Raw genomic sequence first — 26,453 nt, 5'->3', positions numbered from 1 at the left:
CTGTGACGCCCAGCTGCGCTTGGTATCACAGATCCTAGAAGGGTGTATTGAAGGATTCCTCCACAAGAGGCCCCTATAACCGTTCCCACATCTCCACCTTCCACCTCAGACCAGCAGAGGGAGCCCGTTAGGGATATAAAAGGGAAGGTGGAGCCAGGCAGCAGTGAGTTGTGAGTAGTGTTGAGCCACCCCCGTAGTGTTCGAGTTCGGTTCGTCGAACACCCGTATGTTCGCCGAACTGTTCATCGAACACCTTCGAACACCGTTAAAACCAATGGCAGGCAAACAAAAACACATAGAAACACATAGAAAACATGTTCAAAGGTGTCCAAAAGCTGATAAACTGCTCAGAAGACACAACAAACACATGGAGAAGTGACAAGTACATATAGTCATGCGAAAAGAAAAGCGGTGGAGGAGTAAAAGGAGGGGGAAACACAGATATAGGCATGTCATGCCCTTCTAAAACCAAAAAACTGCAAAGCCGACACGGCCAATCCGTTCCTGCCCGTACGACCTCCGTGTCGCCGGGTTTGTGCCAGAGCCGCGGTGGACCCCGACGGCCAGCCCCCCTCTCCCAATACTGGTGCCTGTCCGCTGGTGGGTCGAGCGAGCCCCCCTGCGGTGGAGGCAGGTCTAATCTTTTTAATTTAAATTGTCTCTCTAATTTGAATGAATACACTTTAAATCCATTTACAAGGATCTATTGGAGGGCAAGTCTCATGCCAGCAGCCGCGTAATTCCAGCTCCAGTAGCGTCCACTAAAGCAAATGCAGTTAAAAAGCTGTTATAAGGATCGAGCTTGGCGGTCCACCGCAAGGCGTCCTACTGCCAGTCCCAGCCCCTGTGCCTTGGGGTGCCTCCCCGAAGCTCTTCACTGAGTGTCCCGGGGGCCCGAACCATTTCCTTTGAAAAAATTAAGTGTCCAAACTACAGGTGGTGCAGCTTGCTTAACAGCCGGGATAATCCGCTGACTAGCAGACACTGCTACTAGGCACAAAGTATTTCCTGGGCTAGATGCAGTTAAAAATTTGTAATTAGATACTCTCGTTGGATGCTGAGAAAGCATTCCATAGAGTCTCCTGGCACGCCATATATTATTCTCTTAAAAAGCTTGGGGTAGGGGTCTAGGGGACCCTTTTATAGGCAAAATCACGGCCCTGTATCGCAATACGTCACCTAGGCTGAAGATAGATGGAACATTTTCATCACCTTTCATAATCACCAATGGGGCAAGGCAGGGATGTCCTCTGTCCCCTCTCTTATACATCCTAGTGACGGAGCACCTGCTCTCATCAATTTGCCATAACCAATATTAGGTGGATTGAGGTGGGAGGCACCGAGTACAAGTGCTCTGCATTTGCTGATGATGTCCTAGTATATATCACTCAATCACATATATCCATCCCTGCTGTTATGGCTGAAATAGATCACTTTGTTACATGGTCAAATTTTAAAATCAATGCAGCGAAGTCTGAGGCCCTCGATGTCTCCCTCCCCAAATCCATACAGGATTCCATCCAGTCCAACTTTCCCTTTGCCTGGCCCTCACAGGGTATCAAATACTTAGGAATTCGTATTCATAGAGACCTCTCCCGTCTATGTTATCTTCATTTTGGGCCCTTTATTGAACAACTCCATACAGACCACGGTTGGCAAGTTAGAACTGTAAGATTCACTACGTGAACCACTGGTGTTTTGTGGAAAAGCACATGTACACTGTGTTCCAAATTATTATGCAAAAAAGTGTTTAGGAGTGATAAGGTAAGAATCTTTTTGTTTGTCAGTTAAACTCATTGATGGTGATGTGTGTCAGGGCTCTTTATATCACTGTAAGCAATTGCAGACACCTGTGCTAATTAGTTTGGCAGGTGTGTCCAATGAAAGGCAAGACTACTTAAGAAGGCTGTCCCACATTATTAAGCAGCCTACATTTTCTGCCAAAATGGGAAAGAAAAAGGATGTGTCAGCTGCTGAGAAGCAACAAATTGTGGAGTGTTTAGGTCAAGGCATGACTACAATCAACATTCCCAAGACACTTCATCCTGATCATCGCACAATGAAGAAGTATGTAGCTGATTCACAGTACACACGTGTGCGTGCTGATAAGGGAAAATTGAGGACTCTTTCCTACAGGCAATTACGTCAGGTTAAAAGAGCAGCGGCAAAAAAGCCTTGTCATAGCAGCAGACAAGTTTTTGAAGCTGCTGGTGCCTCCAACGTCCCCCGAACAACAAGATGCAGGGTCCTTCAGAGGTTTGCAGCTGTGCATATGCCATCCTGTCGACCTCCTCTATCCACTTCACACAAGCAGAAACGGCTCCAGTGGGCCAAACAATACATGAAGACTGACTTCAAAACTGTTTTGTTCACCGATGAGTGCCGTGCAACGCTCGATGGTCCAGATGGATGGAGTGGAGGATGGCTGGTTGATGGACACCCCATGCAAACACGGCTACGGCGCCAACAAGGGGGAGGTGGAGTAATGTTTTGGGCTGGAATCATGGGGATTGTCGGCCCCTTTAGGATCCCTGACGAGGCAAAGATGAACTCCATAATGTATGTGGTGTTTCTCAAACAGCACTTCCTGCCATGGTTCAAGAAGAAGAACCGTGTATTCCGCAGCAAGATCATTTTCATGCATGATAATGCCCGGTCTCATGCTGCACATAACACATCTGCATCTCTGGCTGATATGGGCATAAAAGGGGACAAACTTATGGTGTGACCCCCATGCTCCCCTGATCTTAACCCCATTGAGAACCTCTGGAGCATCATCAAAAGGAGTGTCTATGATGGCGGGAGGCAGTTCACATCTAATCAACAGCTCTGGGAGGGTATTCTGTCCTCATGCAAAACAATTGAAGCAGAAACCATCCAAAACCTGATAAATTCAATGGACGAGAGAGTTCAGAAGCTCCTTTCGAACAAGGGGTCCTATGTGCAAATGTAACATCACCTAGAATAAAGTTTTGAGTTGAAAACTGTTTGATTTCAGTTTCTAATAACCTGCTAATGCTTATAATTTCAAAAATGACCATTTTTTTGTTCTCTATTAAAATGAAAAGGTTGATCGAAGAGTGTGGGGGATCTAAGTGTGTGGCAACCCAGTAGTCAGGATTATTTCGAATTCTGACAATCTGAGGATCATGTTGCAGGTAGTGCAGCAAGAAGGCACTCATGTGTCTTGCGCATCTAGGAGCTCCAAAATTATTTTCCGGGCTAGATGCAGCTAAAAATTATTATTGATTTGAAATCTGGTGGAGTTTAGTATAGATGGCCTAATAGAATCAGTACTGCTAACTGCTACAAGGCCCAAATTATTTTCCAGCCTAGATACAGATAAACATGATTAGCAATTTGAAAGCTTAAAATGGTTGGTGAAGTGATTTTAACAAATCGTCAAGCTTTTACTCTCCCCAGGATGACACAGGGGTAGAAAAGTCCTTTCGGATCCATAATTTGGTCATCTTTATGAACGTGAGTCTGTCTACATTATCAGTGGAGAGCTGCGTGCGCTTATCTGTCAGCACACCACCAGCAGCGCTGAACACACGTTCAGACAGAACGCTGGCTGCGGGGCATGACAAGATCTCCAAGGCGTAAGTGGCGAGCTCCGGCCATTTATCCAGATTGGAAGCCCAAAAAGAGCAAGGGTCCAGGGACACAGTCATGGCTTCAATGTTTACTTGGAGATACTCCTGTACCATCGTCTCTAGGCGCTGACTATGTGTCAGACTTCTTGTCTCCTGTGGCCTTGCAAAGCATGGGCTAAAAAAGTGGTGAAATGATTCCGCAAAATTGATGTTACCAGCAGATACTGTGTTTCTGTTACGGTTTGAGTGCTGAACACTCGACGGTCCCACGGTTGGCAAGTTGGAACTGTGAGATTCACTACGTGCACCACTAGTGTTTTGGGGAAAAGCACATGTAAGATTCTGCAACAGTCTCTGCTGATACTCCTGCATGTGTGCATCTCTTTCTATGGCAGGAATAATTTCTGAAAATTTACTTTTGTACCGGGGATCTAACAGTGTGGCAACCCAGTAGTCAGGATTATTTCTAATTCTCACAATTCGAGGTTCATGTTGCAGGTAGCGCAGCAAGAAGGCACTCATGTGTCTTGCGCATCCAGGAGCACCAAGTCCCTGTTGTGTTGGTGGCGAGGTAACAATCATGCTTCCTTCCTCTGCCCTCTCCCCCCCCAACCTCGCACAACAGAAAAGTGATCAAGGTCTCCCTCATCTGATGAGTCTTTCATCAGTTCGTCCTCCACTTCTTCCTGGGCTCCTGCACCTTCCTCACTAGTTTGGCTGCTACCATGCGCCCTGGTAAAACCATCTCCCCCATCCTCACATGCCTGCCGCCTTGGTGCTGCCGATCGTCTGGACCTTGCAGATGTTAGCCCTTCCGCATACAACTCCTCCTCCTCTACTTCCTCCACCTCCTCTTGTGCCACCACCTGACTCCGAATTCTGTTTAACATGTGCTCCAGCATGTAAATCACCGGAATAGTCATGCTGACAATGGCATCGTCAGCATTAAACATCTTGGTCGCCATTTCAAAACTGTGCAGAAGGGTGCATAGGTCCCTGATCTGAGCCCACTCCTCCAGCGTGATTTGCCCCACCTCTGGATCTCGTTGGCCCAGGCTATACGTCAGAACGTATTGCTCCAGGGCTTGTCGGTGCTGCCACAGTCGCTGCAACATGTGCAGAGTTGAATTCCACCGGGTAGGCACATCGCATTTTAGCCAGTGAAGTGGCAGGCCCAATGACTTCTGTAGAGATGTAAGTCGCTGAGCTGCGGGATGCGAATGGCAGAAGTGAGCACACAGCGACCGTGCCCTCTGCAGAAGGCCATCTAGTCCGGGATAGTGGGTTAAAATTTGCTGGACAACCAGGTTCAACACGTGAGCCATACAAGGCACGTGTGTGACATTGCCCCGGCGAAGGGCCGCACCCAGGTTTGCAGCATTGTCGCACACGGCCTACCCTGGTTGCAGGTCCAGTGGAGACAACCATTCATGAAACTGGTTCTCCAGAGCTGACCACAACTCCTCAGCTGTGTGACTCACATTTCCCAGACATTTCAAAGTAAAAACCGCCTGATGACGTTGAGCCCTGCTGCCAGCATAGTAAGGAGGTGTGCAGGATCCCTTCTGCACAGTTAGAAAGCTTGTGGCATGACCAGACAGGCTTTTGGTGCAGGTGGAGGACCGAGAGGAGGTTGAGGAGGCAGAAGCAGTGGAGGAACTTCGAGATAAAGAGGATTGACGCACAACTCGTGAGGACGGCAAGACATGGACAGCAGCCCCTTGTCTTGCTGTCACCATAGTTACCCAGTGCCCAGTCAGCAACATGTAACGCCCCTGTCCATGCCTACTCGTCCAAGTGTCTGTGGTGAAATGCACCCTGTCACACACAGAGTTTCTCAAAGAAGCGGTGATGTTGTGTGCGACATGCTGGTGGAGCGCAGGCACACCTTTCTTTAAGAAGTAGTGCCGACTGGGCATCTGGTACTGGGGCACTGCGACGGGCATAAGGTCTCGAAAATCCTCTGTGTCCACCAGGCGGAAAGGCAGCATTTCTGTAGCTAAGAGCTTGCAGATGGTGAAATTCAACCTCTTCGCTTTCTCATGGCTAGGAGGAAATGGTCTTTTACTTGTCCACATCTGAGGGACCGAGGGCTTGCTGTTGTGCTTAGACAGGGTTGAGATGGGTGTACCCGGCAAACTGCCGGTCTGTGAGGAAGATGCAGGCGGACATGTTAGGTTGCCTTGATCCAAAGGTGGTGCTATCGATGTCGGACAGCGCTCAACACCAGCTGGTGTTTCCACCTCCAAAGAAAATGATGACCTGCCAATCACGCTGGCTGTTGTGGGTAAAGAGGTGGCAGGTCTGCGTCCCAAAACAGGTGTGACTGCTGTCCCTCCCAGTCACAGAGGATGAAGAGGCCGCGGATGCACAAGATGTGGCAGACAGTGGTTGGCCCGGCCGGTAAGGCCGCATTATAGCACAGTGAGCTTCCCACTGCAACTTATGCTTCATATCCATGTGCCGGTTCATGCATGTAGTACTCAAACTATGTATTTTTTGGCCTCTACTTAGCTTTTGCTGACAAATGGTACAGATAACACGAGTTGGGTCATCCTTATCCATCTGAAAAAATGCCCAGGCTATGCAAGGCATAGCACCCATGTGACCTGAAGAGCCACCACGACTTGTGGTCAGAGGCAGAGTTGTGTTTGAGGATGCAGTTGTTGACGTGCTTCCAGTACTACGTCTCTGTCCAGGAAGGCGTAACCTAACCTCGTCGTCACTAGCATCCTCCTCCACCTCCTCTGCTGACCTAATCGACTGGCTGACTGTGGGTTGACAGTAAGTGGGATCTCCAACCTCGTCATCATCACCCTGTGTGTTATCACACCCGTCGTCCTCAGAGCCAACCTCTTCCTGCCCTGACCGAAAAGTCAAGTTGTCGCTCCAATCAGGTATTTGAGTCTCAACATCGTCTTCCTCATTGTCTCCACCAACAGGAGTTACTGTTTGGGAACGAGGGTCTACACTATGGTCAGAACCTTCTGCGTCTGGTCCTGGATCCGACTCAAAGATTCTGGGCATCAGTGCAGATCATTTCTTCGTCTGGATTCACAGAAGCTCTGGAGCCGACCTCTGATTCCCAGGCTATAGTATGAGTAAACAGCTGTGCAGACTCAACCATCTGTGTTACCCCATACTCAGACGGGCAGCTGGAGACTTGGGAGCTGTGAGGAAGCAAGTGCCATTGGGGTGACACCTCTGAGGACTGGAGTATTTGTGATGTTGAAGTTGATGTGGAGGAGAGCCCACTTAAAGGAGCACTTGATATCCGTTGAAGCACCTGCTGTTTTTGTGCCTCATCTGGAATTTTTAGCGATTGGCGTGGCCGTAAGAAAGGGATCTTATCACATTGTCCGCTAAAAGAAGTAGACATTTTAGTTTGGCTGGAAGATGGTCTTTATTCTGCAGATGTTACTGTTGCTTTAACACCTACCCCACGGACACAACCTTTTTTTCCCTTCCCAACACGCCTATTCCCCTTTCCACCAGCAGCAGGCCTTTTTCCACTCATTTTGGTGGTTAACTAATTGACAACTCTGGAGTTGTTTGCACAAAAAACAATGGATGGGAACCGAGCAGAGCTGAGTACCAAACTGTGGTATTAGCCCAAAAGTATTGGCTGGGTTAGATGCAGAAAAAAAATATATTGAATTTGCAACCTGGTGGAGGTTAGTATAGATGGACTAATAGAACAAGTCCCACACACTGCTACAAGCCAAAATATTTTTTCAGAGCTAGATGCAGATAAAAATTATATTGAATTTGCAACCTGGTGGAGGTCAGTATAGATAGACTAATAGAATGATGCTATGCCCAAAAGGTTTTACTTCACTAGGTGCAGTAAAAAAATGTGTATTCTATACACAGGGGGTGTAGCTTGCAACACAGATAGGCTACTCCATTGACTAACACACACTGCAAGAGGCCAAAAAGGATTTGCTTTGCTAGATTTAGCCAAATGCTGTGAAAAAAACTTGAACAGCACTGACAGACCTGCCTGGCAAAGAGTGATAGGAACTGATGTAACCTAGCCCTGAAAAGGACTGCAATTACAATTAGTCTTTACTCCCAACCTATCTATTTAAGAGCACAGACCTGCCTGATAAAAGTCGTAGGAAATGATGTAACCTAGTCCTCAAAAGGACTGCAATCACAACTATTCCCTACTCCCAAGCTATCTGTAGATTTGTGCGAAAATTGTCTTGAAATTAACAAAGTATAGCGCACACAGCAACAGCGGTGCCGTCTAACACGCAGCTGCAGCAGTGAGAAAATGGTGGTGACGTGGAAAATGGCTTGGTCTTATAGGGCAAGGACATGTGACATACACTGCCAATGACACATGCCCTTGCTTGTGTGAAAAAAAGCAGTTTGCTCCGTGTGTGCGCTGCTGATAGGCTGACAGATTGCACCTCCCCACTGTAAATGCAGGAAAGAGAAAAAAAAATGGAGATCTTCATTATTCCTGCAGAGATCTATCCCCTGCCCCTCCCCCCGCTGTACACTCAAACTGCGTATTAACATTAATTTTGATCATTACTGAGAAAAAATCCAGTTATGATTTTGGTGCACGAACAGTTATCGAACATAACCTCGAACAGCCGAATTTTTTTCAAATCGTGCGTGTTCGCCGAAAGGCTCGAACACCGCCCAAAACAGCTCGAATTTGAGATTGGCGAACAGTTCGAGTCGAACACCTCTCATCTCTAGTTGTGAGTCTATTCTGGTTTAGCAGTGAGTCCAGTGCAGTCTGAGAAGAGTTACCTCAGAGGACAAAAGCCTGTTCCAGCTCCTGCAATTGCTATCCTGCAGTGGAGCTTATCCAGATCAAGACTCAGTCTTACAACCCAGTAAGATATAACCGGAATCCCTGGAGAACTACAAGTCCCAGGATCGCTAAAGTGCTGATACGTAACAGAGCCAGGAGACACATAGGCCCGCAGCTAAGGTGCGTGTACTCCAAGAGAAGGCCCTACCACAAGGTCAGCCAACGCAGGACAGAGACAAAGTTAGGCCTAGCTCCAGGCAGGTCAGAAACTTACTACGCAGAGGCAAGAGACAGGAGGCCCAAAACCCGCTTATTGGGGAAGATCCTGACATGCACCCTTCACCCTACAGTGCTCAGGAACGTGCCTGAATTCCATCAGTAAAAGGTACTGAAGTGACTACCGTGTCTATTCCTGTTCTTGCTCTGACCCGGCTGGGTCTCGTCTGTCCTGCATTCCCCGTCCGCACGCTGCCCTCAGGCCTAGCTCCACCTGTGGGGAGCTATACCATCCAGCTGCCTTATCACCGGCCTCAGTGGACTGCGCAGTGCTGGTGATCCTCACCAGAAGCCACGGGTGGTGTCACAAACTTTCATAAACTTAAACTTCATAAATCGCCAACCCTTTTTAAAAGGAGGGACTCCAGGGTATGGGCCCGGGAGCCGACCACTGCGACATCCCCAAGGCAAAGTCCTGGGTACAGAGTCTTCCCGTTCCCCTGGGTGAGTCACTACCATCAGTAACAAACTACGCCGCCAGGGACTCAGATCCTGCAGTGCCAGACGTGTCCCCCTGCTTAAGACATTACACGTCCGGACCCATCTGAAGTTTGCTAGAGAGCATTTGGATGATCCAGAAGAATATTGGGAGAATGTCATATAGTCAGATGAAACCAAAGTAGAACTGTTTCGTAGAAACACAACTTGTCGTGTTTGGAGGAGAAAGAATGCATCCAAAGAACACCATACCTACTGTAAAACATGGGAGTGACAACATCATGCTTTAGGGCTGTTTCTCTGCCAAGGGACAAGAATGACTGATCCGTGTACATGAAATAATGAATGGGGCCATGTATCTTGAGATTTTGAGTTCAAACCTCCTTCCATCAGCAAGGGTATTGAAGATGAAATGTGGCTGGGTCTTTCAGCATGACAATGATCTCAAGCACACCTCCAGGGCAACGAAGGAGTGGCTTCTTAAGAAGCATTTCAAGGTCCTGGAGTGGCCTAGCCAGTCTCCAGATCTAAACCCTATAGAAAACCTTTGGAGGGAGGTGAAAGTCCGTGTTGCCCAGCGACAGCCCCAAAACATCACTGCTCTAGAAGAGATCTGCATAGAGGAATGGGCCAACATACCAGCAACAGTGTGTGCCAACCTTGTGAAGACTTACAGAAAACGTTTGACCTCTGTCATCGCCAACAAAGAATATATAACAAAGTATTGAGATGAATTTTTGTAATTGAACATATACTTATTTTCCACCAAAATTTGAAAACAATTTCTTTCCAAATCAGACAATGTGATTTTCAGGATTTGTTTTCTCATTTTGTCTCTCATAGTTGAGGTCTACCTATAATGTTAATTACAGGCCTCTCTCATCTTTTTAAGTGGGAGAACTTGCACAATTGGTGGCTGACTAAATACATTTTTTCCCCACTGTATGCCCAGTTATCTTGTATTACATCCCAGATCTACATTCAAAATGATTTATGCTTCAAACCCCACATTTTCCTGAATAACTACCACATACTCACCTTTTTATGTAGATTAATTCTATATATAACTTTTAAATGAAAATGTAAGGTGACTTACCCTTGAAGACAATGTAGTTATATATGCAATTAATCAGCTGGATTGCTGTGCTAAATACTTAAACCAGAGGCTGTATAAAGTAGGCTCAAGAATATCTATCAATCAAACATTGAAAGCACTCCAAAGTATGGTGGTAAATAAGTCAGCATTCGTGTATAAATCAGGAATGGTCTATGAATTAGCAATGGTGTATAAATCGGCAGTGGTGTATAAATTGTCAGCAGTGTATACACCAGCAGTGGCTTATAAATCGGAAGTGGTTTACAAATCAGCAGTTGTGTAGAAATCAGCAGTGGTCTATGAATCTGTACTGGTGTATAAATCAGCAGTGGTGTATAAATCAGCAGTGGTGTATAAATCAGCAGTATTGTATAAATCAGCAGAGGTCTATGAATCAGCAGTGCTGTATAAATCGGCAGTGGTGTATAAATCAGCAATGGGGAATCATAGATTCATAGAAAGGTAGAGTTGGAAAGGACCTCCAGGATCATGTCCAACCCCCTGCTCAATGCAAGATTCACTAAACCATCTCGGACAAATATCTGTCCAGCCTTTGTTTGAAGACTTCCATTGAAGGAGAACTCACCACCTCTCGTGGCAGCGTGTTCCACTCATTGACCACCCTCACTGTCAAAAAGTTTTTTTCTAATATCTAATCTGTATCTTCTCCCTTTCAGTTTCATTCCATTGCTTCTCGTGTTTCTATATGCAAATGAGAACAAGTATGATCCCTCTACACTGTGACATCCCTTCCGATATTTGTAGATAACTATTAAGTCTCCTCAAAGCCTTCTTTTTTTGCAAGCTAACATTCCTAGATCCTTTAACCGTTCCTCATAGGAACCATCGTGGTAGCTTTTCTCTGAACTTGCTCCAGTTTTTCAATGTCCTTTTAAAAATGTGGTGCCCAGAACTGGACACAGTATTCCAGATGAGGTCTGACCAAGAAGGAGTCGAGGGGGATAATTACTTCACGTGATCTAGACTGTATGCTTCTCTCAATACATCCCAGAACTAGGTTTCCCTTTTTTGCTGCTGCATCACACTGTTGACTCATGTGCAGTCTATGATCTATTAGTATACCCAAGTATTTTTTACATATGCTGTTGCTTAGTTCTTTTCCTCCCATTCTGTAGATGAAATTTTCGTTTTCTTACCCAGATGTAGAATCTTGCATTTCTCGCTGTTAAATATCATTCTATTAGTTGCTGCCCATTGTTCAAGCTTATCTAGATCCTTCTTAATCCGTTCTCTGCCTTCTCTAGTGCTAGCTAGATTTGCATCGTCTGCAAATTTGATTAGTTTACCTTTACTTCCCTTATCTATATAATTTATAAAAATGTTGAATACTAGGGCCAAGACGAAGCCTTGTGGTACCCTTGAAACACTCTTCCAATTGGATTTGCAACCATTTATTACCACTCTTTGATTATGATCACTGAGCCACCTAAAGGTAGCCTTGTCAATCCCATACTTGGTCATTTTTTTAATAGGGATATCATGAGATTCTTTATCAAATGCTTTGCAGAAGTCGAGATATACTATATCTACCACATTTCCCTGATCCACCCCGTCAGAGATTCCATCATAGAAGGAAATTAGATTAGTCTGGCTGACTTGTTTGCTACAAACCCATGCTGGCTCGGTTAATTACTGTATTCTTATCTGAGTACTTACATACACGCTGTTTCATAATTTGTTCACAGACCTTTTCTGGTATAGAAGTAAGGCTCACTGGCCTGTAATTTCCTGGCTCCATCTTTTTTGGTTTCTGAAGATTGGGACAACATTTGCCCTTCTCCAATCTTCTGGGACTTCTCCTGTTTTCCAGGAATTTTCAAAGATTCTGGCTAGTGGTTCTGCAATTTCCTCTGCTATCTCTTTCAGTACCCTAGGATGTAATTCATCTGGACCAGGAGATTTAAATTCATTTAAAATTAGCCAAGTGTTTAGTCTCCATCTCCCTGTTTATAGATTTTGTGGATTCTTTTACTCATTTCATAGCACAGTGAAGATCAGTCGATGTTACATTTGCTTTATTAGAGAACACAGATGCAAAATAGGAATTGATGGATCCAGCTACACCCAAAGATCTTAAGACTCACGGCAACTCTTCACTCTTTCCACAATACACCGGAAATAAGCAAATTACCCTCCTCGAGCTTCAATTCCTGGTTTGGAATAAATGAGTAGTGATGTATAAATCAGAAGTGGTCGAAGAATCAGCAGTGGTGTATAATCTCGACAGTGGTGCATAAATCGACAGTGGTGCATAAATCGACAGTGGTTTTACTCACCATGTGACATGTGATGTTTTAATTCACAAATATGCCTAAGGCTATGTGCCCACGATGCAGAAATGAAGCAGAAAATTTCTGCAGCATTTCTGCATCTCCCTGGCAGAAAAAACGCATGCAGATTGTGCATGCGTTTTTCCTGCAGAATACATGCGGAATACATGCGGATCTACATGCGCTAACGCATGTGTTTCCGCATGCGGACTCACAAGCACTTTCCAGGCGATAGCGTCACTTGGAAAGTGCTTGACAACTAGGTCACACTGTATAAATCCATGCAAACTGCATGGATTTATACAGTGTGACCGTAAAAATAAAAAGCTATACTTACCTCCGATGCCGCCGCGTGTGCTGTCTCGCTCCTTCCTGGCTTGCCGGCATCTCGCGAGACCAAAATTAATGAACATGCTGCGGATTTATGAGCGCTGCATAAACGCTGCGGAAAAATCCGCAGCATGTGCATTGACATTGCGGAATGCCATTGGGGACCATGGGGTGCGGATTACCATGCGTTTTTGATGCGTTTCCGCTGCGGAAATTCCGCAGCTGAAACGCATGAAAAACGCATCGTGTGCACGCAGCCTTAGTCTTTCTCCAGCAATGACAAAGACTTCGACATATTTGGGAGTTGAAGCATCGCATCACATGCAACAAGGATGAATAAACCACTGCTGATTTTTTTTACCACTATACTTTGGAGCACTGCCAATTTTTGGATGATTGATAGGGATTCTTGGTTAAAAATATTTGCTTTCAAAGGCTCAGACATATTTAGTCGAAACATCACATGTCACATGGATAAATAAACCAATGCTGAATTTCTACCACCATTCTTTGGAAAGCTGTGTTTTTTTGGATTATACGCAGGAGGATTTTGAAAGGTAAGCAGCGGTATTCAAATCTTGTCAATACTTAAAGGGAACCTGACAGCAGAATTGAGACCTATAAACTAATTGAAGGGCTGCTTTTGTCCTTTAATGGTGATTACAGACAATCCCAATTGTGTGGAACAAGTTCACAGTATATCGCGATTCTCACCTTTTCAAAGATAATTTTTCGCACATTCTTGTGAATTGGACTAGTCCAAGATGCGTCCAGATTGAAAGCAGTGCTGTGTTGAGCACTCTCCAGGGTAAGCATGTATGATAGACTGGAGTTTGTGGCTGTTACTGGGGAATAAGTGCACAAACGACAGATTTAACTTACATGCTCTAAGTTGTAATGTTCAGGATACAGTTTTCTGGGAGGACAGTGTAAGGGCGACTCAGGGATCGGACCACAGCTCAGTGGGCATGATACGGACAGGTTGGATAGGACTGGCCCGCACATAGCAGAAATTTCAGACTAGTCCAATTCACAAGAATATGCGAAGAACAATCTTTGAAAAGGCAAGTATTGCAAAATTCTGTGAATTTGCCCACACAATAGTTTTGCCTGTAATAACCATTTAAAGACAAATGCAACTAGATAATTAGTTTATAGGTTTCAATCCCGCTGTCAGGTTCCCTATAAGAAAGTATGAACTAGGTTTGATTACCTCTGATCACACAGCTTTCCAAAGTACAGTAGTAAAAAAATCAGCATTGGTTTTTACCCATGTGACATGCAATGTTTCGACCTCTAAGCATGTCTGAGCCTGGAAAGCAGGCAGTATGATGTACACGCATTGGGAGGCAGTTTCCTTTGTATTGTGTAGTTATGAATAAGTCATTGAGAAACATCTAAAATGCTTTGAAATTACAAATAAAAGACAATAATCTAATGCCAGTAGTCGACAAAACGCAGGCTCTGGTATAAATATTACATTGCTTTACTGCTCTGGTTTAGCAATGCCAGCAGACAACAAATTGCAGACTCCGGTATAAATATTACATGGTTTTACTGCTATGGCTTAGCACAGCTACAAAAAGATCAAATATTAGAGACCGTCTTACTAACTCTTTTCTGTCTTTGAGATATGTGTCACGTTGAGTGTTTCCTATTATGACACTGCAGCTAGATGATTTTGTTTTTCTAATTAAAATAATTCACTTAAATATCGCTATTTTATTGACTGCGTGCTTACAGTAGTTAAAGATGACCCATCATTTACTCATAAAAAATGGAGTTTATTTGTCTTGTAAAAATCTTTGAGCTCCCCTGAATCTACCACTTTTTTTTTTTTATTTTGCGATGTATGACTAAATTGCAGAGATATTCACATTTCTTGCTTTTGGAGTGCAATATGTGAAATCTCTGCTTGCAGTTCTTCAGAATCAGAATCTTCTCTGGATTTGCTCTTTCACTTCTCCCTCCCAATTCTGGCTCAGTGGCGTCTAAGAGTACTAGACATCTAGGTCAGCAATGCTGTGCAATACTGAAAAAGCAGTGGAATCAGAGAAGCTCAGGGCTTTTTTTTTACAAGTTATTTAACTCATTTTTTAGCAAGTGACAAGAACTTTTTAGAGATTTGTGGATGTTTTGAGATTCAAATTCGCCTGCTTGACCAAATTTTCCCCCAAAATTTGATTTGTGGCAAATACATTCTCGTGAATCTCAATACTGGAAAGCTTTTAATTGCTCAGAAAATACAAGTGGGGAAAAGAGAGAGAGAGTGGAACCCACTGACCTTAAGAGCTTACACATACTGTAGTAGGTGCTTCAGTAGGAAAGCAATGCTGATTTTGTTGTTTTAAAGCAGATCAAGATGTTCAGCCACTTTACTACAAAATTGGACAACCACTTTAAGTTGTTCACAGGTGTATGATTTTTAAACTTTTTTTTCTTAAGAAACAGTATAGTAAAGCTGGTCATAGCTGTCAACTGAATGTTCGTTTGGCTGAACAGTCTTGCAACTCCCCCATATACATACACCAAAAAAATGACACATACACACGCGGTCAAAATTGTTGGTACCCCTCGTTTAATGAAAGAAAATCCCACAATGGTCACAGAAATAACTTGAATCTGACAAAAGAAATAAATTAAAAATCTATGAAAATGAACAAATGAAAGTCAGACATTGCTTTTCAAGCCTGCTTCCACAGAATTTAAAAAAAAATTAAACTCATGAAATAGGCCTCATCAGAAATGATGGTACCCCTAAAAATAATGTGACAAAAGGGACACGTTAAATCTAGTTGTGTCCACTAATTAGCATCACAGGTGTCTACAATCTTGTAATCAGTCGGTGGGCCGGTATATAAGGCTACAGATACTCACTGTGCTGTTTGGTGACATGCTGTGTACAACACTCAACATGGACCAGAGGAAGCAAAGTAAAGAGTAGTCTCAGGAGATTAGAAAGAAAATTATAGACCAGCAAGTTAAAGGTTATAAGACCATCTCCAAGCAGCTTGATGTTCCTGTGACTACAGTTGCACATATTATTCAGAAAATTAACATCCATGGGACTGTAGCCAACCTCCCTGGACGTTGCCGCAGGAGGAAAATTGATGACAAATCAAAGAGACGGATAATATGAATATTAACAAAAGAGCTCAGGATAACTTCTAAAGAGATTAAAGGTGAACTTCAAGCTCAATGAACATCAGTGTCAGATCGCACCATCCGTCATTGTTTGATTCAAAGTAAACTTCATGGGAGACGACCAAGGAGAACACCATTGTTGAAAACAAATCATAAAAAAGCCAGACTGGAATTTGCCAAACTACATATTGACAAGCCACAAAGCCTCTGGGAGAACGTCCTGTGGACAGATGAGACAAAAATGGAAGTTTATGGCAAGGCACATCAGCTCTATGTTCACAGATGGAAAAATGAAGCATATCAAGAAAAGAACACTGTCCCTACTGTGAAACATGGAGGAGGCTCGGTTATGTTCTGGGGCTTCTTTGCTGCATCTGGCACAGGGTGTCTTGAATCTGTGCAGGGTACAATGAAATCTCAAGACTATCAAGGGAAAGAGAGAAATGTGCTGTCCAGTGTCAGAAAGCTTGGTCTCAGTCGCAGGTCATGGGTCTTGCAACAGGATAATGACCCAAAACACACAGCTAAAAACACCCGAGAATGGCTAAAAGGAAAACATTGGACTATTCTGAAGTGGCCTTCTATGAGCCCTGACCTAAATCCTATTGAGCATCTTTGGAAAGAGCTGAAACATTCAACCTTCAAACACGAGACAACTGGAGTAGTTTGGTCATGAGGAGTGGGCCAAAATACCTGTCGAGAGGTGCAGAAGTCTCATTGACAGTTACAGGAATCATTTGATTGCAGTGATTGCCTCAAAAGGTTATTCAACAAAATTTTAAGTTAAGAGTACCGTCATTTCTGTCCAGGCCTATTTCATGAGTTTAATTTTTTTTTAAATTCTGTGGAAGCAGGGTTTAAAAGCAATGTCTGACTTTCATTTGTTCATTTTCATAGATTTTTAATTTATTCGGCCACGCCTCCTGCATTCACCATCTTCCACCCGACGGGCAGCTGCTTGCACTGCGCCGCGCCCTCCTTAGGTATGCACCTCCCACTCCAGGCTGGATCCTAGCTGCAGGGCACATCCTTCTTGTGGCCGACACCCTTGGGGGCTGGACACATTTTCGCGCTCTCGGGCGCCATCCACGCCCATGATAGGTGGTCTTTCTTCTTCTCTTCACCGCCGCCGTTGCCATCTGGGAGTCCATGCTTCTGACCGCCATCTTGGGCCGCATGTATTGAGGCGCCCTCTCATCTGTGCCACGGGTCTTTTCCTCGCATGAAGAGAGCGGGGTGGAGCTCGCATCCTGCCGACTACGCCATATGTAACGGGACTCAGGGTGGTAGTCATGGGAGAGGATCACTTCTTTCACACCCCGGCCCACTACAGGAAATAGTGTACTGTGTGGCTGCATGTGCAACGATGCTTTGAGATCTGAGATCTCCACAATCCCTGTTAATGCGTTGGCTGCAGAACTGTCCCGTTTAACCCTCTCAGTCAAAAAGCCAAACCAACTGTTATAAACAGTGTTCTTTTTATGCACAGTCAAACAGGTGAACATAGAGTAACAGGTTATGCATTCTTCATCACTTGCCACACAGTATTCAGGCTCCATTCTCAGAGTTACAGTCTGCACTTTGTTTCTGGCAACAGGTACGGCACAGTAGTGAGGAGAGATCTTAAATGCCTGCATTTTCTTAGGGGTAGAGTCATACGGGTCCACGTGTGTCGCTATGCCCTGATCCCCTGTGTCCTTGCTTATATCAGTCCCAGGGGCCGCTCGTAGAGACGTGCTCCCTGTTTCAGTACCCACAGCAGGGCGATGCCTTGTCCCAAGGTCCCTTTCTCGCTGGACAGTACGTTTCCTGGACTTCTAAGCTTTGCTCCTTCAGGTTTCCCCACTTGCCTGCGTCGTCCTGTTGCCTCTGTAACTAGATCCTTGTCCTCATGAGCCTTGTAGTTCCACACCAGGAACAATGTCTTTCCTCTTTCTCTTACTTTTTCTAGACTGACTAAAATGGATCCCTTCTCCCAGAAGCCACAAAGCTCCCTCCCACTATGGGCTGTACTTCTAATTAACCCTCAAACTGTCTGTGTATCTGATGTCTGTATCTGGGCAGATTTCACCTACACTCTGTACCAGAGTGAAAAGAAAGAGTGACATCTTGTGGCCTCCGGTCAACACTGCAGTCCAAAGGGAAATAACCATTAAATACATAGCAGTAACATGCATGTAAAATACATTCAACCAACAGAAATATCAGAGGAGTGAGATGCCATCCTCACCACCCTTACAGTGTGTTTAGAACCAATGTAGCTGGATACGGATGGAACCACCACACTAATAGGAGAAATCAGGAAAAATGATCAATTAGCAAAAAAGGACAATGTATGAGGCAGTGACGCACACTGAGCGCACTACAACCAGACGTGGCTGAAGCACACACTACAGGGTGAGCTGCACTCACACACACAGACCTTGCAGACAGCGGTGAACAGCACAGAGAACTGTGCACTAGCGCTGCAAGGCACAGCGATTTATAAAGTAGCTTGGGTAAAGCAGAATACAGCAAATAGGTAGATTAAACAGTCCCTCAGAACAACAGCGTCCTATCCCTAACTGAATTCACAGCAGAGTGAGCTCAAAATGGCGGCGGCGGCTTTTATAGTGCATCATGACATCATTTCAGCAGCCAATCACAGCCATGCCATTAGTCAACATGCCTACATGCCTAACAGGATGTGCCCACACTTCTTAGGATCCTCATTGGCTGAATAAAATGAAACTGGCTCATTGCATTATGGGAACTTCCGATTCCGGTATACGATATTCTAAAAGTATTGGAATTAAGTATCGGAATTCCGATACCGCGAATATCGGCCGATACCCGATATTTCAGTATCGGAATGCTCAACACTACTCAGGAGCAATTGTACAACAAATTTTGTGGTCCATTTTCTCCTGTTACCCTTGTGAAAATAAAAAAATTGGGGCTAAAAGTACATTTTTGTGGAAAAAAAGTTTGATTTCTTAATTTCAAGGCTCTATGTTATAAACTGTTATGATCTGCAGCAAGTACTAAGGAAAGAAAAGGGAAAACTGTCCCTACAGTAAAACTAAGCTGAATCCCTACGATGTAGCGGGCTGCCTGTTCCTAGCGAACAGACCCGCCTTAGTCCTCGGCTAGTCTGAACGAAGACCTATAGCATAAGGGGAGGGGTCCCTAAAAGAACTAAGGACTGGAACAAAAATGTGACACCTCCTAAACAGAGAAGTTGTTGCAGAACACAAAAAGACAAACAAACAAAAAAGTACTAGAGGTCCCAGAAGGACCAAATGAACTGACAGAGAAAGGCACAGAAGCACCTAGCTAGAGAAACAGTCAAACACTGAAGTCCAAATTAAATAAAAAAGCAGTCTAAATAAAAAAGCGGTCTATAATTTGGACCACTTTCAATCCCGCTTGGGGGTTAGCGGCAGGAGCAGCTTTTAGTCAATCATTCTTAAATCCCACCACTATTAACTTCCCCTTTGGCTGCTCAACTCAGGACCTGCGGTTGGGGGCTGCACTCTCCTAGCTTTCAGGACCTGTGGTGATGCACATCTGATCTGTGGGCGGACAAGTGGCCTTCAATTTTGGAACCCGGAAACGGTGAGCACGAGCGGCGGTCTGCAGCACACGGCACGTGGTGTGCCAAGCTACCTGTACCTTGCGGTGAGACGTGCCTGCTCCTTCCATTTCCACACTAACACCGGAGTTGTGCAGGGGTGCACAACTCCAGCAGGTGAGTGGCCTTTTGTCTGTTTCCATCACATCTACCGATCAAGTCCTTCACATAGCGCGCTTTTTCTCCCTTTCTCTTCCAAACACTGAAGTCCAGCTCAGCCAAAAGGGCGGAGCTGGAATATAAAGGCAGATGGTCACGTGACCACAAAACACAAGATGGAAAAAACAAAACAGGAGGGTTCTAACAAACTTCTATGCACAACGAATGGCATGGGACAAGTTCTCCTGTTACCCTTTTGAAAACGCAAAATTGGGTACTGAAAAACATTTTTATGTGAAAAATGAAATTTCTATCTTTATGGCTCAATGTTATAAACTTCTGTGAAGGCGTTGGGGGTTCAAGGTGTTCATCACATATCTAGATAAGTTCCCTAAGGGGTCTAGTTTCCAAAATGGTGTCACTTGTGGGGGTTTCCACTATTTAGGCACATCAGGGGCTCCCCAAACACGACATGGCGTCCGCTAATTATTCAAGCAAATTTTACATTCAAAAAGTCTAATGGTGCTCCTTCCTTTCCGAACCCTGCCATGCGCCCATACTGTGGTTTTCCCCCACATATGGTGCATCAGCTTACTCAGGAGGAATTGCACAACAAATCTTGTGGTCCATTTTCTCTCGCTACCCTTGTGAAAAAAAAAATTGGGTCTGAAGTAAACATTTTATGAAAAAAAGTTAAATGTTCATTTTTTCCTTCCACGTTGCTTCAGTTCTTGTGAAGCACGTGAAGGGTTAATAAACTTCTTGAATGTGGTTTTGAGCACTTTGAGGGGTGCAGTTTTTAGAATGGTGTCACTTTTGGGTATTTTCTGTCATAAAGGCCCCTCAAAGTGACTTCAAAATGTGATGTGGTCCCTAAGAAAATGGTTTTGTAAATTTTGTTGGAAAAATTAGAAATCGCTGGTCAACTTTCAACCCTTATAACTTCTGAACAAAAAAAAAATTTTGGTTCCAAAATTGTGTTGATGTAAAGTAGACATGTGGGAAATGTTGATTATTAACTATTTTGTGTGACATATCTCTCTGATATAAGGGTATGAAAATTCAAAGTTTGAAAATTGCAAAATTTTCGACAAATTTCCGTTTTGTTTCACAAGTAAACGCAAGTCTTATGGAAAAAATTTTACCACTATCGTGAAGTAAAATACAGTACAGACCAAAAGTTTGGACACACCTTCTCATTTAAAGATTTTTCTGTATTTTCTTGACTATGAAAATTGTACATTCACACTGAAGGCATCAAAACTATGAATTAACACATGTGGAATTATATACTTAACAAAAAAGTGTGAAACAACTGAAAATATGTCTTATATTCTAGGTTCTTCAAAGTAGCCACCTTTTGCTTTGATGACTGCTTTGCACACTCTTGGCATTCTCTTGATGAGCTTCAAGAGGTAGTCACCGGAAATGGTCTTCCAACAATCTTGAAGGAGTTCCCAGAGATGCTTAGCATGGAAAATGGATCAGTTAATTAGCCATTTTCTTTCATTTTTAACAGATCACTTTTTCATACTGGATCCAGTGAGTAAAAACGGATCCGTTACGAATTGCAATCTGTTCCGGTGAGCCTTGACATAGGTCATCTTGATTAAATGCACAGGCCGCGTGCAGAGAATCGCAAGTATTGCTGGTTGCTATGGACAATAGCTGTTTTGTTTGACTGAGCTTACGGAAACTAAGGTGTGTCCTGTGATTAGCATCATAGGTGACTATAAACTTAGCGCTATATCGCTATGTCATCTACAGCCGGGTACAAACATTTTGCATCAGCTGCTATCCAGGCGTCACAGGGAATGTGATCTACAGTCCCCTCACAATCCTGATGAACTAAGTGTTTGTGTATCAAAATGGACAAGGAACATAACTCCTCATAAAGTATCGCTATGCTAATTGTAAGGTTTTGCTACTGTAGGAGTAATAGCTCTAAGGATTAACATTTTTGTGTCCTGTTTTTCTTGGCCATGACAGGGCATGTCCCTGTGCTGAGATAATCTTATATAAAATTATAAAAAAATATAAACATTTCACTGCCTGTTTTTTAAACAAAGTTTCACTTCAAAGAAAGAATCAGCTGTGATCCAGTGCTGTCCTGTCTGTATACTCTTTTGCTTCCTCCCCTGCCCAGGAGCTGTGGTATGATCAGACCATGTTCTGTACACGGTCAGACACGGCAATTACACAGTGCACAGCAGGGGCAAATTTATAAGTTTATCTCAGCACAGGGACATTTTATTTAAACACATCCAATTGTGGAAATTATTATCATTCCAAGATCTATTGATTAATATGAACTTTTGTTCATGGAAAAACCCCTTTAAGGAATTATACATAGGGCAATACATATAGCTTTGTCATACTCATTTGATAAAGACACACAAGGTACAGTATGTATATCTAAGTTTTTTTTGTTTGTGGTTCAGTTAAGTGTTTTTTATTGTACAAATAATAAAATTGTGATTTTAGGGAATTTTTAAGTTAGTCCTATTTTGGTGGATTCTCTTGCAGACATATATATTTGTTACCCTTTAATGGAAGACAATTATAAGTGGAAGACATTATAAGTTTATAGGGGCGAGAATGGGGGATATTATAAGTGTATGGGGTACAGAATTGATGACATTAGGTCCATAATTGGGAGATATTATTAGTTTATGGAGTCAGAATTGGGTACTGTCAGGTTTTCCCACAGCAACGACATCAGGGAGATCACGCAATATCTCACCGTGCCGTCACTGTGTCATGGATTTCGTCCGGAATCACGAGCATACGATCCAGACTACTCTCTACTTAGGTATCGGCAAATGACCAGTGAGCGTATGGCGTCACACCTCGGGATTCCAATGCATGGAATATGTGTTTACGCCCTCTGTAGGTCACTGTCAGCTTTACAATAGCTGCCACCATCATCCAGCTTTGAAATATAATACAGGCCTGGGCGAATGCCTGCATTCTGGTAGCGTATGGCTTTGGGGGAGGGAAAGATTACAGGACAAAAGAAACAGAACTATTCAATTTTATGTTTAATCCAAAAGGGAGGCAGTGTTTAGGAAAAATATATACAAGGATTTTACAAAGGAGACATTAAAATACCTAAGCAGTTACACAAAATAATAAGGATTAAGGAAGAAATTTACTATACGATCCCCCATATCTTCTCTTTTTCTGCAGAGTCTGAACTCGTACCTAACTCCTGCTCGTTGTCACTGTACTTCAGTTTGTGAGTTTGTGGTCCACTCGCTACTTCACTGCAAGTACCCTGTGGGTATCTGGTTCTGCCTTTCCCTTCCTGTCTGTTCCGTGTGAACAGAGCCCTGTCCCCTCTGCTCTGCCTTGCTCGCCGCTCCGGTGGTTCTTGCCTGCTCTGCCTTGCTCACCGCTCCAGCGGTTCTTGCCTGCTCTGCCTTTGCTCACTGCTCCAGGTGGTCTCGCTCTGCTCTGACTCTTTGCTCACTGCTCTGGCAGTCTCGCTCTGCTCTGACCCTTTGCTCACTGCTCCGGCAGTCTCGCTCTGCTCTGACCCTTTGCTCACTGCTCCAGCAGTCTCGCTCTGCTCTGACCCTTTGCTCACTGCTCCGGCAGTCTCGCTCTGCTCTGACCCTTTGCTCACTGCTCCGGCAGTCTCGCTCTGCTCTGACCCTTTGCTCCCTGCTCCGGCAGTCTCGTCCTGCTCTACTCTCGCTCACCGCTCCAGGCGGTCTCGTCTTGCTCTGCTCTTGCTCGCCGCTCCGGGCGGCCTCACTCTGCTGTGTTTGTCCACCGCATCTGCGGTTCTGTTCCCGAGTCCCAGTCTGTACTGGGTCCTATCCACTCTGTGCTCCAACCTGTCGTACCTGCCAGTACCTCCCTGCCTGCATACCAGTCGTGCTTACCAACATCCACCTGCCTGCATACCGGCCGTACCTGCCAGTACCTCCCTGTTTGCATACCAGTCGTGCTTGCCAGCATCCACCTGTCTGCATACCTGCCGTGTCTGCCTGTACCCACCAGTCTGTGTGCCAGCCTAACCTGCCTGTTCCTGTATTCCCCAGTGTGGGTCAACAGCCGTGTCCGGGGTCTGACCTGGAGTAGCACCTGGTCCCTCTGCTCGGTCCCTCCTTGGTGCACTGGCGTCGTATGCCGTCGTGCGACCTTGGTCGGATCGGGTGGATACTTAGTTACTCCCCTCCAGGCATTCACTCTCTGGTACGGTCCAGTGGAATCACTACATATACACGCACACGCCAGTCAGTCCGGGCGTGTGCATTACACAGAATGGATGACATTACAAGTGTCTAGGGCCAGAATGGGGGATATTACAAGTGTGTAGGGCCAGAATGGGGAACATTTCTAGTGTACGGCGATATAAATTGGGGAATATCAGTATAAGGGGCCACAATGGGGGAAATTATTAGTTTATGGGGTCACATTAATAATGTCTGCAATTGTTGCCTCACACACTAGTAATACCCCAAATTGTCGCCCTATAACTTAAGAATGTATGCGACCACAATTAAGGACATTACAACTGTAGCAGGGCATAAAAGGTGTATGTTACTACTGTATGAGTGCCACTGGTAGGGTCGTTACTGGTGTATTTGGGTGCAAAGATAAACATTACTACTATATGGGGGCACAAAGAAATATTAATATTGTACTTGGTACTACATAAGGGGACATAAGCATTAGTATTGTATGGAGCCACAAAGAGGGATATCACTACTTACGGTATTGTACGTTATTGACAGGTCAGTGGTTGGGTATGACAGCAAACGGCAAGTCAATCAGCCGGGGGAGGATGCAGTTTGGTAGTGAGTACAACGTGAGGCTGAAAAGCTAGAAGTATATTGTCAGGTCCCAATGCACTTCCAGACATCACTTCAAAACACAATTTCTCACTGCTGGATCAATGCTTTGGGTTCATAAAAGGATCAACTGGTGTAGCCTTTAAAGGTCTGCACAATCATATTAATGATTTTGGGGTGACTGAGGGTGGGGAGTAAAGGGTTTCTGACAGATTCCCTTTAAATGTGATTTAATCAGCATTTAGAAGCGTTGGCACACATCAACGCATTTCTTTACTATAGGGAAGAGTTGGTTGCTTCATCCATTATCATATTTGTTTCTTTCATTGTAACAAATGTTTGTTTTACTAGCTTTGACTTCTCTTTTCTCTTTCCATGGAAGTTTTTTGTGGCTTTATATCATACAGAACAGTACTATTTGGCTGCCTGTTCTTCTGCGAAAACACGTGAATGTCAAGGGAATGATTGCCATCGGCCTTGTTCTTTCATCTAGAATGATCCATTGGCACATTCCTCACAATTGTGAAATTTAACTTTTTTTTTTTTAAAGAGAAAGCCTCCATGGTTACTATAAAGAGAAGCAAACAAAAATGAGAAACAAGCATGAATATTTGCACATTTAATAAAATATAACAGTTTAGCAGGAATGACCATCAATATTATCAGTGCCGCAATTTCTTTTATTTGATCACATTCCGGGATGTGGTTAAACATAGCATCCAATGATTGTAGAAGCAGTTTGATTAAAACAAAACAATTGCAAATTTTTGTATGTGGTATGTGTAGGGGTTTTATTTCTTGTTTTGATTTTTTTGTTTTTTTTAGTGGCCCTGTGTTTGCATAGTATTTTTTTTGTTTTATTTTCAGTTAGTCATCAGAAGGTGCTGAGTAGAGATGAGCAGATATTTTGAAATTAGTATTTGCCAACTTCGATGAATTTTGCCCAATAAGTTGATTGGCGGTGAATAAATTTGAGAGAATCTCAATACAGGAAAGCTTGTAATTGCTCAGCAAATACACGTGGAGGAGAAGAGAGAGAGAGAGAGAGGACCTGGCTGGTATAGCTTACACTCCACAGGAGAGAGAGAAAAAGAGAGCGAGAGGACCCCACTGACCACAAGAGCTTCCATTCTAATGGAGATGGAGGACCCTGCTCACCATTAGAGCTTACACGCTACAGGAGAGAGAGAGGACCACGCTGACCAAGAGAGCTTACACTGTAGTATACAGAAGAGATAGTGGACCCTGCTGATCATAAGAGCTAACACTCTACAGGTGAGAGAGAGAAACTTAGGCGTCACTCACATGAGTGTATAACTTGGACTAGTGCTGTCTGATGTTTATTCCAGGGACAAATAGCCACCTCCAGCCAAAGCCAGAGGCGACCCAATCTTACCCCCAGCGCCTGCCCGAGTTCTCACCCGAGCAAGGCAGTGGGAGCCAAAGACTGTGCTTCCCTCCCGGAAGAGGGAAGCCAACAATGCTCTCCTCCCGAAAGAGGAGAGCCAGGGTGGTTCAGGGGGGAGTGGAACCTGATGGCCACACACTTTCCCCCTAGACCTGCCAAGAAAGGAACCAGTTAGGGAAAAGCATACCGACAAAATCCTAGAAGGACGTGACACAAGTGAATAAGTGCACACACAGTGACAAAAAGATTAAATAAATAGCGAAGGTTTCACAGTATAATACTGCCTGGACCTTCGACCGGGAATTGAAAAATTCCAGATCCTAAGGCCAGAAGGCCCGGAATAAGGGTGTGTGCAAAGAAAGAAAATTTGAAGTGCTTGTGCAAATGTGCCAGAAACTCAAGTGGGGTTCCCAATACCAGTGAGTTAAGGCACCCCAGGGTCACCAATCCTGGGGCACTTCACACTTCGGGCTTTCGATCTTCCCCGGCCCAATGGCGTCGATCCTGGGGGGCCATGCTTTCCACTAGATGACTATATTAGCCACCTGGCGTACTAATAAGGGCCTAAACCCCAGTGTCCATCAAT

This window comes from Phyllobates terribilis, unplaced genomic scaffold (genome assembly GCF_046119375.1).
Source record: "Phyllobates terribilis strain yellow unplaced genomic scaffold, ASM4611937v1 Scaffold_37__1_contigs__length_12642776, whole genome shotgun sequence".
In the NCBI taxonomy this organism is placed as follows: domain Eukaryota; kingdom Metazoa; phylum Chordata; class Amphibia; order Anura; family Dendrobatidae; genus Phyllobates; species Phyllobates terribilis.
The sequence above is the reverse complement of the archived record's forward strand: the minus strand, read 5'-3'. Positions refer to the sequence as shown.